Source organism: Salvelinus namaycush, chromosome 25 (assembly GCF_016432855.1).
Source record: "Salvelinus namaycush isolate Seneca chromosome 25, SaNama_1.0, whole genome shotgun sequence".
In the NCBI taxonomy this organism is placed as follows: domain Eukaryota; kingdom Metazoa; phylum Chordata; class Actinopteri; order Salmoniformes; family Salmonidae; genus Salvelinus; species Salvelinus namaycush.
In genome coordinates, this window is record NC_052331.1 from 13,668,393 (window position 1) to 13,683,318 (window position 14,926).

Sequence of the window (14,926 nt, forward strand, 5' to 3'; positions counted from 1 at the left end):
TCACTCATTGCATGCACTAATTTTAACCTGATTTGGTTCTTTTAAAATTATAATTGATCTAGACTCACCCAGCACTTATGCCATCAATCAGGAGATTAAGAGTTGACTCCCAAAGTGGGTTGCGCTCAGCCTTCTCTCTTCCTTCTGGATCAACACACAGTTGATGTGTTTTCTTGTTGTTTTTCATGACCAATTCATTCGGGTCACGGCACCAAGTGTTAGCAGTTGATGTTACTCCTCAATAACACAGACCCCAAATCAAATCAGTGGGAGGAAAATAGGTTTATTCAAATAGAACAAATCATGCGGGGAGGTAGATGGTAGATGTTCATGCTCCCCTGTCCTCAGTGATTCTCCTCAGTGATTTTCTCCTGTGATTCTATCCACAGAACATAGGGACAGGATGTAGTTTTATAACCCAGCCCTAGCCTGTGGATGACCAATTAGAATTCCTTGCAATAAAACTGGGCCAATGGCCAAATAACAAGTATCCTATTTCAGGTTCAACATATAAACAATTTGGACCAATGAGAACTTGCCATGTAGCTATGAGTCCCGGACTGAAATTCCTCCCATGTCTCTGACCCATTGATATTACAGAAAAACCACTATGTCCATTGATCGCTAGTACTCTATTGATCTCTCGTCCTCTGCATTGTGTATTTATCTTTGAAATATTCTTATACTAGAAGTTAGCTATAGGTGCATGGTTAATACTGTCACGTCTACTCCCGCTCTGGAGCTCGATGTCGCCAGTCTACTAACTACCAGTCCTGGCAACCTTTCATGTTGCACACCTGTGCCCCATTATTAGACACACCTGGACTTCATCACTACCCTGATTACACCCCCTTTATTTAGCCCTCAGTTGTCATCAGTCCTTCGGTGTTATTGTTTTTTTCTCATGTTCAGTACACGTCCCATGTTTGTTCTTTTGTATCTGTTCCGTATTAAACTCACCTTCTGCAGCTGCTTTTTGACTCCCGGCGTATACGTTACAGAATAACACCTCACAATATGGAAGCAGCAGCAGATTCAACCCTCTTCCAGACGGTTAATGAATAAGGTCTTCTATTCCATCAACACCACGACGAGCTAGCGAAACTAGGTCTTCTCCGCGTTTTCCACCGCCTCAACCCCACCTGCGAGGTCCCCATACACCTATCAGAGGGCCTCCTACCACAGGTCGTCACAGAGAGCCTGTCCCCCAGCCTACCCAGCCATCCACCCAGGTCAGCAATGCCCGGCTGTCCCTTTTGGAAAAATATGACGTCAGTCCATCAAATTATCTTGGCTTCCTACTACAGTGCTCCCTCTATTTTGCCTTTCAGACGGGAGCCCCCACCACTGAGAGGTCCAAGGTTGCCACGGGAGAGGAGAGGAGGAGCTGGGTTCCTATGAGAGGTTCTGTTCAGGGTGGTCTTCAACCATCCTCCAGAGGGCAGAGAGGGAGGTGAGAGACTTTTCCAGCACCGGCAGGGTGCCCAGACCGCTGCGGAGTACACCCTCACCTTTCGGACTGTGGCGGCCTCCAGCGGATGTAATAAGCTGGCGCTCCATACTTTATTACGCAGTGGACTATGCGAGGAGGTATAGATGGAGTTGGCATGTCGGGATGACAACATATCCTTGGACACTCATCTCGCTGGCCATCCGTGTGGATAACCTTATTCGGGAGCACCGGTGTCCACCTCGCCACTCGCCTACCTCCTTTGGCTATCCTGAGGCAGAGCCTGAACCCATGGAAGTAGGGACCATACGCCTCTCCGCGGCAGAGCGCCATCGTTGGAGACAGCTGGGGCTCTGTCCCTATTGTGGCCAGGAGGGGCACCAGCTTCAGCGGTGTCCGGTGCGCCCTAACCCGGGGTCCACTAGAGCATTAGGGCAGTCCTGTGGCCTTCCGTCTCCCAGGGTAGGCGCAAGTATTCCAGGCCCTCGACTCCTCCCTGAACTTAACCTCATACCCGCTCTCCTTTTCCTTTCCAAGCCCTAAATACTTGACCATTGGGATCCAGCACAATTACGCACATCACCGCACCACTCACCCTCACTGTTGGACCCATGCACCAGAAAAGCCTTGCCTTCTTCATCACCCCTCTGAGAAGGGGTGTGATGTGAGAAGTAATGGTGTGAGAAGTAATGGTGGTCCACCTTGGCACAGGACATCGCCCACTATGTCAACTCATGCTCTATAGGTACCCAATCCAAATCTCCCTGGCACGCTCCAGTAGGGAAACTCCTTCCCCTTCCTGTGCCTCAGCGGCCTTGGTCCCATGTGTCCATCGATTTTGTTACTGATCTTCCCCCATCTGATGGTTTCACCACTGTTATGGTTGTTGTGGACAAATTCTCAAAATCTTTCCGTTTTATCCCTCTCTATGGTCTCCCTACCGCTGTCCATGTCGCTACTGTTCCAGCAGGTCTTCCGACACTATGGCCTTACGGAGGACATCGTCTCCGACCATGGTTCCCTATTCACGTCGCGGGTATGGAGAGCCTTCATGGAGAAGCAGGGGGTCACGGTCAGCTTCACATCCAGGTACTGGCATCAGTCTAACGGGCAGGTAGAGAGGACCAACCAAGAGCTGGGGAGGTTCCTTAGGAGTCACTGGCAGGACTGGCAGGGGGAGTGGGCCTGGATCCTTCCCTAGGCGTTGTATGCCCAGAACTCACTTTGTCACTCCTCCACCAGGCTGTCTCCCTTCCAGTGCGTCCTGGGTTACCAGCCGGACCTGGATCCATGAACCCCAAGCCAGACCGAAGCTCCTGAGGTGGACGAGTAGTTTGGCAGAGGAGGTTTGGAATGCTGCCCACATGAGGCTCCAACGCGCCGTACTCCACCAGATTGAGCAGGTGGACCAACCCCACAGTGAGGCTCCCGCGTCTGGCTCTCCACCAGGAACCTCCTGTCCACCTGCCGGAAGCTAAGCCCACGTTTTATGGGGCCATTCAAAGTCCCAATGAGATAAGTTACTGATTACAGCTACCCACTAACTACTGGATCTCACCCTATTTTCACATTTCCCTCCTCAGGCTGGTGGTTCCTGGTCCCCTGGATGATGGCCCCCCATCCTCCATGACACCCCTCTACCTCCCCTGAAAATCGAGGGAAGCGTCGCCGATGCCGTCAGATCCCTCCTGGACTCCCGACGTCGTGGGGGTTGGCTCCAGTACCTGGTGGACTGGGAGGGGTACCGTCCAGAGGAGTGGTGTTGGGTTCCAGTGGACAACATTCTAGATCCCAAATTCATCCGAGATTTCCACCTTAGCCATTCGGTCTGGCCCGCTCCTCGCCCTCGGGGCCGGCGTCCCCCTGCAGCGTGCGCTGGAGCCATGCTGTGGGGGGGGGGGGGGGGGCTGTCACGTCTACTCCCGCTCTGGCGCTCAACGTCGCAAGTCTCCTAACTACCTGTCCTGGCAACATTTCATTACGCACACCTGGGCCCCATTATTAGACACACCTGGACTTCATCACGACCCTGATTAGTCCCCCTTTATTTAGCCCTCAGTTGTCATCAGTCCTTCGGTGTTATTGGATTTTTCTCACATTCAGTACACATTCCATGTTTGTTCTTCTGTATCTGTTCTGTATTAAACTCACCTTCTGCACCTGCTATCTGACTCCCGGGGTATACGTTACAAATACCCTGCCTCTTTCAGCGGCGCAAGGGAGGGAAGCCGGAGCAGAGCTGCTTTCACAGGTGTGGAGGTAACTAATCTCTTCGGAGACTACGTCATCATCCGCTATGTATCCCGGCCATGCGATGGAAATGTCAGGCAGACCCAGTATCTGTATCTGACTGAGCTCATACTATAAGCAAGATATAAGGCTGCCATTTTCATTATGCTTAAAGGTCATTTGAATAATGAGGGAAAGGTCCTAAATCTGTCTCTCTATTCCTAACATGATAATTACCCTCTCACCAGTTTTGTAGAAGAACCCAATGTCACCATCATCAGGAGAAAGACTCCTTACAAACTGCCTTTCTACAATACTGAATTACAATTACAAATCGAAAAGGGGAAACCTTGAGTAGGCAGAGAAAACCTCTTTTGGTGATTTTTGGTTATACCATTAAAATAAATAAATCACAGCAAATGTTTGGACTCATTCAGTAGTTTTTACATGAGTAAGTTCAATACCATTGGAAATGAATGTTAAGTTCAATTTATATTCTTAAAACTTAAGTTGAAAATTATGCTTTTAAGATAAATACATGTTGCCCAATGTCAAAACACAGTTTTAAAGTGTCCAAATAAATAACTAGTACGTAGAAACAGTTTGTGATATATAGAAAATATAAACATCTACACATACAGTTGAAGTCGGAAGTTTACATACACTTAGGTTGGAGTCATTAAAACTAGTTTTTCAACCACTCCACAAATTTCCTGTTAACAAACTATACTTTTGGCAAGTCGGTTAGGACATCTACTTCCTAAGTCATTTTTCCAATAATTGTTTACAGACAGATTTCACTGTATCACAATTCCAGTGGGTCAGAAGTATACATACACTAAGTTGACTGTGCCTTTAAACAGCTTGGAAAATTCCAGAAAATTATGTAATGGCTTTAGAAGCTTCTGATAGGCTAATTGACATCATTGAGTAAATTGGAGGTGTTTCCCATCATGGGAAAATCAAAAGAAATCAGCCAAGAATTCCGAAAAAAAATTGTAGACCTCCACAAGTCTGGTTCATCCTTGGGAGCAAATTCCAAACGCCTGAAGGTACCACGTTCATCTGTACAAACAATAGTACGCAAGTATAAACACTATGGAACCACGCAGCCATCTTATTGCTCAGGAAGGAGACGCATTCTGTCTCCTAGAGATTAATGTACCTTGGTGCAGGTACAAAACAGGTACAAAATAATCTATATCCACAGTAAAACGAGTCCTATATCGACATAACCTGAAAGGCCGCTGAGCAAGGAAGAAGCCACTGCTCCAAAACCGCCATAAAAAAGCCAGACTAAGGTTTGCAACTGCACATGGGGACAAAGATCGTACTTTTGGAGAAATGTCCTCTGGTCTGATGAAACAAAAATATAACTGTTTGGCCATAATGACCATCGTTATGTTTGGAGGAAAAAGGGGGATGCTTGCAAGCTGAAGAACACCATCCCAACCGTGAAGCACGGGGGTGGCAGCATCATGTTGTGGGGGTGCTTTGCTGCAGGAGGGACTGGTGCACTTCACAAAATAGATTGCATCATGAGAAGGGAAATTATGTGGATATATTGAAGCAACATCTCAAGACATGTCAGGAAGTTAAAGCTTGGTCGTAAATGGGTCTTCCAAATGGACAATGACCACAAGCATACTTCCAAAGTTGTGGCTAAATGGCTTAAGGACAACAAAGTCAAGGTATTGGAGTGGCCATCACAAAGCCCTGACCTCAATCCTATAGAACATTTGTGGGCAGAACTGAAAAAGCATGTACGAGCAAGGAGACCTACGAACCTGACTTAGTTACACCAGCTCTGTCAGGAGGAATGGGCCAAAATTCAAAATTGTGGAATGCTCCCCGAAACGTTTGACCCAAGTTTAACAATTTAAAGGCAATGCTACCAAATACTAATTGAGTGTATGGAAACTTCTGGCCCACTGGGAATGTGATGAAAGAAATAAAAGAGGAATAAATCCTTCTCTCTACTATTATTCTGACATTTCACATTCTTAAAATAAAGTGGTGATCCTAACTGACCTAAGACTGGGAATTTTTACTAGGATTAAATGTCAGGAATTGTGAAAAACTGAGTTTAAATGTAATTGGCTAAGGTGTATGTAAACTTCTGACTTCAACTGTACATGTGCAGCAATAGTAATCATTTTACTTGTATTTGGGTTGACGTTTGGGTTGTAGTGCTGTTTAAACTAACACTATTCAAAGGCCACACAAAAACTTGGAATAACCTATACATGGTTGGTAAGATGAGAATTTGTAGAAGGCTTCCATCTATATTTTGAAATGGCGAATGTTGATTCCGGGAAGCTGCAATCACGGAAAAGGGAACAAACTACTTTATCTGTTAGTTAACTTCAAAGAACTCCATAGGATATCAACAGTGACAAAGGTTGGCTGCTATTTAAGTGATAGTTTGAATTTCAAATCCTTGTATTGGTGCGTGGCAAGCGACTTTTATGGAGAGACCGCCCAGAGTTTTCCATTCCATTTGAGAAAGTAAATGATAGCTGCGTACTAAGTCCTGCAACCCCCAGCACATGACACAATCAACAGCACAAAACCAAAGATAGATATTTTTAAAGAAATGTATCGTGTCATCGTGTTGACTATAAACTTTTATACCACCACCAATCAGAGGTAAAATGGATGTGTAATTATATGTGATCAAAACATCAGCTTGTGTAATGTAGTAACACATACTGTCCACATCATCGAAAGTAGCGTAATATGCACTAGCGTTCAAAAGTTTGGGGTCACTTAGAATGTCCTTATTTTTGTCCATTAAAATAACATCAAATTGATCAGAAATACCGTGTAGACATTGTTAATGTTGTAAATGACTATTGTATCTGGAAACGGCTGATTTTTTAATGGAATATCTACATAGGGGTACAGAGGCCCATTATCAGCAACCATCACTCCTGTGTTCAATGGCACGTTGTGTTAGCTAATCCAAGTTTATAATTTTAAAAGGCTAATTGATCATTAGAAAACACTTTTGCAATTATGTTAGCACAGCTGAAAACTGTTGTCCTGATTAAAGAAGCTATAAAACTGGCCTTCTTTAGACTAGTTGAGTATCTGGAGCATCAGCATTGGTGGGTTCGATTACGGGCTCAAAATGGCCAGAAACAAATAACTTTCTTCTGAAACTCGTCAGTCTATTCTTGTTCTGAGAAATCAAGGCTATTCCATGCGAGAAATTGCCAAGAAACTGAAGATCTCGTAGAGCGCTGTGTACTACTCCCTTCACAGAACAGTGCAAACTGGCTCTAACCAGAAGAGAAAGAGGATTGGGAGGCACCGGTGCACAACTGAGCAAGAGGACAAGTACATTAGTGTCTACATTTTACATTTACATTTTAGTCATTTAGCAGACGCTCTTATCCAGAGCGACTTACAGTAGAGTGCATACATTTTACTACATTTACATACTGAGACAAGGATATCCCTACCGGCCAAACCCTCCCTAACCCGGGCGACGCTATGCCAATTGTGCGTCGCCCCACGGACCTCCCGGTTGCGGCCGGCTGCGACAGAGCCTGGGCGTGAACCCAGAGACTCTGGTGGCGCAGCTAGCACTGCGATGCAGTGCCCTAGACCACTGCGCCACCCGGGAGGTCTAGTTTGAGAAACAGATGCCTCAACTGGCAGCTTCATTAAATAGTACCCGCAAAACACCAGTCTCAACTCAGTGAAGAGGAGACTCCGGGATGCTGGCCTTCTAGGCAGAGTTGCAAAGAAAAAGACATATCTCAGACTGGCCAATAAAAAGAAAAGATTAAGATGAACAAAAGAACACAGACATTGGACAGAGGAACTTTTCTGTTGTTTCCATACCATACATGCCCTTCAAAATCAATAGTTTCTTGCCAACACAAATGTTTCATTTATTGAGGTAACGTATGTGTTCTAAGGATTTTAGTAATGTTATTCGCCACTTTCTCCTTCATGGGTTGACACCCCACCTTCACGACCCCGGGAGCTTTACCTCCCTCCCTCATCCTCTCAACTGCAATCAACTTTGTTTCGCAGCCTACCAACATCAGCTGATTCACCTTGGAGATTAGGTCCTCGTTTTCATCGGCTGGCAGTCCTGCAACTATGACAGACACGTCTTAGTGGAACTTAGTTGTTTTGGCTGCGCCTATTCTCCAAGATTCCTAGAATTCTACACGAGTCTGCAGACGTCCAACTTCAAGAGCTATGTGGTCATGTAGCTGCTTGTTATTATTCTCCAGTTGAGTCAGCAAAACTGTATGATTATCCTGGATGGCTTTATCCACGTAAGCTGTTAACTTTGCTATTCATTCCTTTTTCATTACGCAGCTTCATTTCATCCATCTTTGGATTGGCACTTTTTTTCTTTGATACATTTTGCTCTATGCTTTTCTCACCACTGCATAGATTTTTACAGGAGTCCATATGTTTTAGCGGTTAAGTGTTTCTGTTATTGCCGTTGAAGTTAGCTAGCCAGCTACGTTTATAGTTAGGCTAACCAGCTAACTCGCCAAGCATTCCCCAACAAGTCTGTCAATTGACGATCTTTCACCAAAACGGGATTCAGACTTCAGCTGCCTCCGTTTATGGGCCGATCTCTGTGTTTTAAACTTTAAAAACATTTAAATTATTTTTTTGGGGGGGGGAGTTTTGTCCGATGAAGTAGCAGCGTTTTTATTGTCATTTACAGCCGATACACTCTTAGAAATAAAGGTGCCATCTAGAACCTAAAATGATTCTTAGGCTGTCCCCATAGGGGAATCCTTTGAAGAACCCTTTTTGGTTCCAGCTAGAACCCTTTCCACAGAGGGTTCTACATGGAACATAAGAGTTCTACCTGGATCCAAAAAGGGTTCTACCTGGGGCTACCTTGCCAAACCATTCAATTGATAGTAGCATTCTATTCAATAACAAAAAAAGACAATAACAAGTAATAGATGTGTCCTGTATAATTATATTGCTGAGTACAAGGTCTTGAACCATTCAGAGACATCAGCATCAAGCCTGTCTTGTCAGTCTGGACGCCATCATATCATTTTTGAAGTCTCCCAAGTGCTGTCTCCATAAAGGTATCTGTGAACACATGCACACAGTCACGGTTCAATTACCAATGGCAGTTAGAATCTGGTTTTTGTCAGAAATCATCTACTCTATGTTGAAGTTTGATCAGGTCAGACTAAATCTACCTAATTTTGTTCTCCCCATCGACAACCGTTGGTGAGCAGGCAAGAGGTGAGGTCTTTGCCAGAGCCACATTTATGGGCATAGCAGCGTAGATCAGCTCCTGGCCCCTCATCAAAGATACTGGATCGTCTCTTTCACACATACACAATCAATGGTAGTTATGATTAGCCTGGTGGAACCAACCGGATCCTTGCGTTCACCTTTCTATTTCACTTCAGATATCATAAAATGTGAAGAGAAATAGAATGCTGAACACAGCGATCAGGCTCTTTCATCAAGCTAAGTTATGCCTTGGAAATAAGCAACAAATAATGGCAGTTTACATACACTGTTGTAGTCAGACATGAGTTAGCTAGTACCACCATAGCTGCATCCTTAGACATGGGTTGCACCTCAAAAGGCTAATGTGACTGTTTAGTCTAAATTAAACTAAATTATAGTGGCATGGAAACAAGATGACATTGCTGAAGTAGTCAAATAATTAGTAGGAAACAACTTTGCCATTTTATGATGTCGTCAAATTTCCATTAGAGAGATGGCAATGTTGCCATTAATGTAACTAGCAAAGTTAGTCAAAAATAGCTAGCAATGCTAATGTTAGCTAGCTACAATACAGTGTTCCCCTCAATTTTAGTTAGCTGGCAGAAGTTATACTGCCTCTAAAGTCAAGCTGGCGACATCACAATCATGACAAGACGTTCCTACTAATTATTTGCCTTCTTTTGAAATGTTATTCTGTTTCCAAGCCAAATCTGAGTTGTATTGAAGTGTGAACATCAGCTATGCCATTGATGATAGTGATAACGATCAACAAAATATACATAACCAGATACATAACCAGCAGTCTATGGTCTAGCTACCGCTATACTCACCACCATTGGGGACCAACGAACTACAACCACTTATTCCGCACGGTAGGGTCCTTCAGTAGGGCATGCAAACCATAGTTGTCTGTGCATCCTGCTGGAAGCATGCATTGTCGAACTGGAAGCATGCATTGTCGAACTGGAGCCTCATGTCCAGGGTTGAATACATTTTTATTCATGTATATAAGACATCACAAAGGTGTGCCAACTAAAATATATATCTCAGAAAAGCCTGAAGAATAGGACAAATAGACAAGTGAATATGAGTCAGTTCGTATGTGTGTAGCAGTTTGGATGAATGAGTGGTTACTTAAAACACATGATGACATGTTAAATGGCTACGAGAAAGAGATTAAGAGACTCTTACTGTAATGTCAGGTACCACTGAAGGCCCCAATATTCAGTAAGGCAGTTGGAAGCAGTTGTGCCTCACCATCCAGGCCCATGTTACAGCATGTAGAGGTCTGATTGGGAGATGACAGTATATACATGATGTACCTTTCATCACCAAAGCCATGTTAGCATTTACTGCACATGTTTCTGCACAAGCCAACCATTTTGTTAGTTTCATTGATATAAATGGGCAATTCACATACAATATCCAGTTCATAAGCATTGACTGTAATACCTCTTGGGTCCTGTGGTTGTCTGGCAGCTTTCTGCTTTCTAGTGATCTTACTCCCTCTCCACCTGAAATGCAATAACAACAAAAACCTGAATAACAATAAGCCTAGTCAGTCAGTAATTTGGCTAACTAGGCTAATTAAACACTCATGTAACTGTTCACAAGCCTATTCAGCCAAATGATATCAAAACAATACAGCCTATTTGCAGGATGGGGCATTTTTCTTGCCAACTTTTCAGTCACCAATTAATCAATAACAGGCAGTGGAACGAAGTAGTTTGACAATTGTCTTCAAAAGTCAGTAACAAGTCTTTAATATATAACGTTAGCTAGCAAATATATAGTATTGCTTTCTTAGAAACCTAACTACCGGTACTATGATTATGGTGGGAGTTTTTCCCCCAGCAGTTTCAATTTAGGTAGCTAGCTACATGTTGACAGCTAGCTAATGGCATTTATATGACCTTTATCAATAAGATGGTTAACTACCACATATATTTGTTTCCACCTCGCATCTAAAGCTGCCTGATATAGCTAACCAGTTGATAGTAAAGCTAGGATGAATGTCAGAAGCCAGCTAGCTAACGTTAATTTAGCTGCTGTCAATGGAGTTAATCTGAAATGTACTATTTATATTTCACATAAACAAACTACTGTCATGCATTTTTACAACAAAAAAATATGTACACATATAAAAGAGATTACCTTCAGGTAGATCATTTTATTCTAGTTACTTTGTAGAAATTACTTCCCTTCTCCTCTTCAAACTACTTCCTGAGATTTGATTGATGGAACAATCCGGCCAATGGTTGCAGCATTAGGCGGCGGTTGTTTTGGCTGATTGGTCAGGAGTAAAAGGTCCTGCCCGCAACGTTGCTCAGTCAATTTTTTTAAACTTGTGAATCTCTTTCTTCAAATGTACAAAACTTTCTACACACTTGGTAACTCTTTGTAACGTGACAACAGTTACATAACTCCAAGCGTGCGCAGATACAATCTTGAAGTGTATTTTTTGCTTTGCAGCAGAATATTCATAGTCGTAAATAGACTTGTAATAATTCTGAAAATAAATTATGCTTGCAAATCTTATTGAATGTATTCAAATGTCAAGTTACATGTTTGCGACTGTTACATTTTTCACACATTATGATACAAGCTTGCAAAATAAAATTGCACATTTACGAACCACAAATCTCAATGTGTGACCACGAATTTCAAAATTAAAATTTACAGGGTTCTATCATTATTATCCCATACACTTTGTAGTACATTTTACACTAAAATAAATGTTTGACTCATATCGATGCTACATAGGTCGTTTTCAATGGGATTAGTTGGTTTTTAGGGGCAGTCGTTCTTTAAGGGGGTACACGCAATTTAGCCATAATGCGTAAGGAACTATGGAAATAGTTTAAATAAACCCTACTTAATCCATTTTTTAAAAATTCATAGACAAAGTATGATTTACAGTATGTATCAGATGAGATGGAGATCATTACAACTAAATCAATTATTAGGAAAAAGTAAGGAGTGCCAAAGCATTTTGTATCCTATAAAAGGTGTTCAAAACAGGATGGGGACCACTGTACTGGCATGCATCTGCTTATATCTCCCTCCCACATTCAGATGACATCTACGGAATATGTTAAGAGGTTATTTTCCTCTCTTTTTAAAGGTAGCTGGCTTCAAACCACTTCCTGTCATGACTCTAAATGGCAATTATTTGTGAGCACACCCTGCAGGACCTTTGGGATTTCAGTGCAGGAGGAAGGCAGCTAGCTTTAAGTATCTCTTGATTTTGGATGGGAAGGGAAAAGTTGAACACAAACTGACTCATTATCCGAGTATGTGCATAAAAGAGACAGGGCCTTGGAAGTCCCTGTGGTGAGAAGAGGGCTGCTACAGTAGGTACAGTGTGCATGTGTGTGTTATGTATATTTTGTTGATCGTTATCACTATCATCAATGGCATAGCTGATGTTCACACTTCAATACAACTCAGATTTGGCTTGGAAACAGAATAACATTTCAAAAGAAGGCAAATAATTAGTAGGAACCTCTTGTCATGATTGTGATGTCGCCAGATTGACTTTAGAGGCAGTGTAACTTCTGCCAGCTAACTAAAATTGAGGGGAACACTGTATTGTAGCTAGCTAACATTAGCATTGCTAGCTATTTTTGACTAACTTTGCTAGTTACATTAATGGCAACATTGCCATCTCTCTAATGGAAATTTGACGACATCATAAAATGGCAAAGTTGTTTCCTACTAATTATTTGACTACTTCAGCAATGTCATCTTGTTTCCATGCCACTATAATTTAGTTTAATTTAGACTAAACAGTCACATTAGCCTTTTGAGGTGCAACCCATGTCTAAGGATGCAGCTATGGTGGTACTAGCTAACTCATGTCTGACTACAACAGTGTATGTAAACTGCCATTATTTGTTGCTTATTTCCAAGGCATAACTTAGCTTGATGAACGAGCCTGATCGCTGTGTTCACCATTCTATTTCTCTTCACATTTTATGATATCTGAAGTGAAATAGAAAGGTGAACGCAAGGATCCGGTTGGTTCCACCAGGCTAATCATAACTACCATTGATTGTGTATGTGTGAAAGAGACGATCCAGTATCTTTGATGAGGGGCCAGGAGCTGATCTACGCTGCTATGCCCATAAATGTGGCTCTGGCAAAGACCTCACCTCCTGCCTGCTCACCAACGGTTGTCGATGGGGAGAACAAAATTAGGTAGATTTAGTCTGACCTGATCAAACTTCAACATAGAATAGATGATATCTGACAAAAACCAGATTCTAACTGCCATTGATAATCGAACCGTGACTGTGTGCATGTGTTCACAGATACCTTTATGGAGACAGCACTTGGGAGACTTCCAAGATGATATGATGGAGTCCAGACTGACAAGACAGGCTTGATGCTGATGTCTCTGAATGGTTCAAGCCCTTGTACTCAGCAATATAATTATACAGGACACATCTATTACTTGTTATTGTCTTTCTTTGTTATTGAATAGAATGCTACTATCAATTGAATGGTTTGGCAAGGTAGCCCCAGGTAGAACCCTTTTTGGTTCCAGGTAGAACTCTTTTATGGTCCATGTAGAACCCTCTGTGGAAAGGGTTCTAGCTGGAACCAAAAAGGGTTCTTCAAAGGATTCCCCTATGGGGACAGCCAAAGAATAATTTTAGGTTCTAGATGGCACCTTTATTTCTAAGAGTGTATCTATCTGTATCGGCTGTAAATGACAATAAAAACACTGCTACTTCTTTATAGGACAACCCCCCCCCAAACAATTTATTTAAACATTTTTGAAGTTTAAAACACAGAGATCGGCCCATAAACGGAGTCAGCTGAAGTCTGAATCCCGTTTGGGTGAAAGATCGTCAATTGACAGACTTGTTGGGGAATGCTTGGCGAGTTAGCTGGTTAGCCTAGCTATAAACGTAGCTGGCTAGCTAACTTCAACAGCAATAACAGAAACACTTAACCACTAAAACATATGGACTCCTGTAGAAATCTACGCAGTGGTGAGAAAAGCATAGAGCAAAATTTATCAAAGAAAGAAAGTGCCAATCCAAAGATGGATGAAATGAAGCTGCGTAATGAAAAAGGAATGAATAGCAAAGTTAACAGCTTACGTGGATAAAGCCATCCAGGATAATCATACAGTTTTGCTGACTCAACTGGAGAATAATAACAAGCAGCTACATGACCACATAGCTCTTGAAGTTGGACGTCTGCAGACTCGTGTAGAATTCTAGGAATCTTGGAGAATAGGCGCAGCCAAAACAACTAAGTTCCACTAAGACGTGTCTGTCATAGTTGCAGGACTGCCAGCCGATGAAAACCAGGACCTAATCTCCAAGGTGAACCAGCTGATATTGGTAGGCTGCGAAACAGAGTTGATTGCAGTTGAGAGGATGAGGGAGAGAGGTAAAGCTCCCGGGGTCGTGAAGGTGGGGTGTCAACCCATGATGGAGAAAGTGGCGAATAACATTACTAAAATCCTTAAACCCATACGTTATCTCAATAAATGAAACATTTGTGTTGGCAAGAAACTATTGATTTTGAAGGGCATGTATGGTATGGACACAACAGAAAAGTTCCTCTGTCCAATGTCTGTGTTCTTTTGTCCATCTTAATCTTTTCTTTTTATTGGCCAGTCTGAGATATGTATTTTTCTTTGCAACTCTGCCTAGAAGGCCAGCATCCCGGAGTCTCCTCTTCACTGAGTTGAGACTGGTGTTTTGCGGGTACTATTTAATGAAGCTGCCAGTTGAGGCATCTGTTTCTCAAACTAGACACTAATGTACTTGTCCTCTTGCTCAGTTGTGCACCGGTGCCTCTCAATCCTCTTTCTATTCTAGTTAGAGCCAGTTTGCACTGTTCTGTGAAGGGAGTAGTACACAGCGTTGTACGAGATCTTCAGTTTCTTGGCAATTTCTCGCATGGAATCGCCTTGATTTCTCAGAACAAGAATAGACTGACGAGTTTCAGAAGAAAGTTATTTGTTTCTGGCCATTTTGAGCCCGTAAT

The 14,926-nt window shown here is 42.8% G+C and overlaps 1 protein-coding gene and 1 long non-coding RNA gene across 3 annotated transcripts in view; both read right to left on the minus strand.

Moving 5' to 3' along the window:
- The window catches only part of LOC120020275 (acid-sensing ion channel 1C), a 175,762-nt gene that overhangs the window by 50,179 nt on the left and 110,657 nt on the right, over nucleotides 1-14,926 (minus strand). The window lies entirely within an intron of this gene.
- On the minus strand, nucleotides 8,626-11,152 carry LOC120020276. Of its 2 annotated transcripts, XR_005472430.1 has the most exons (6): nucleotides 11,072-11,152; nucleotides 10,370-10,431; nucleotides 10,109-10,205; nucleotides 9,748-9,973; nucleotides 8,878-9,006; nucleotides 8,626-8,764 (listed from the first exon to the last, which is right to left on the minus strand). It is a non-coding gene; the product is annotated as an uncharacterized LOC120020276 (long non-coding RNA). The 2 variants fall into 2 exon arrangements; XR_005472429.1 differs by lacking the exon at nucleotides 8,878-9,006.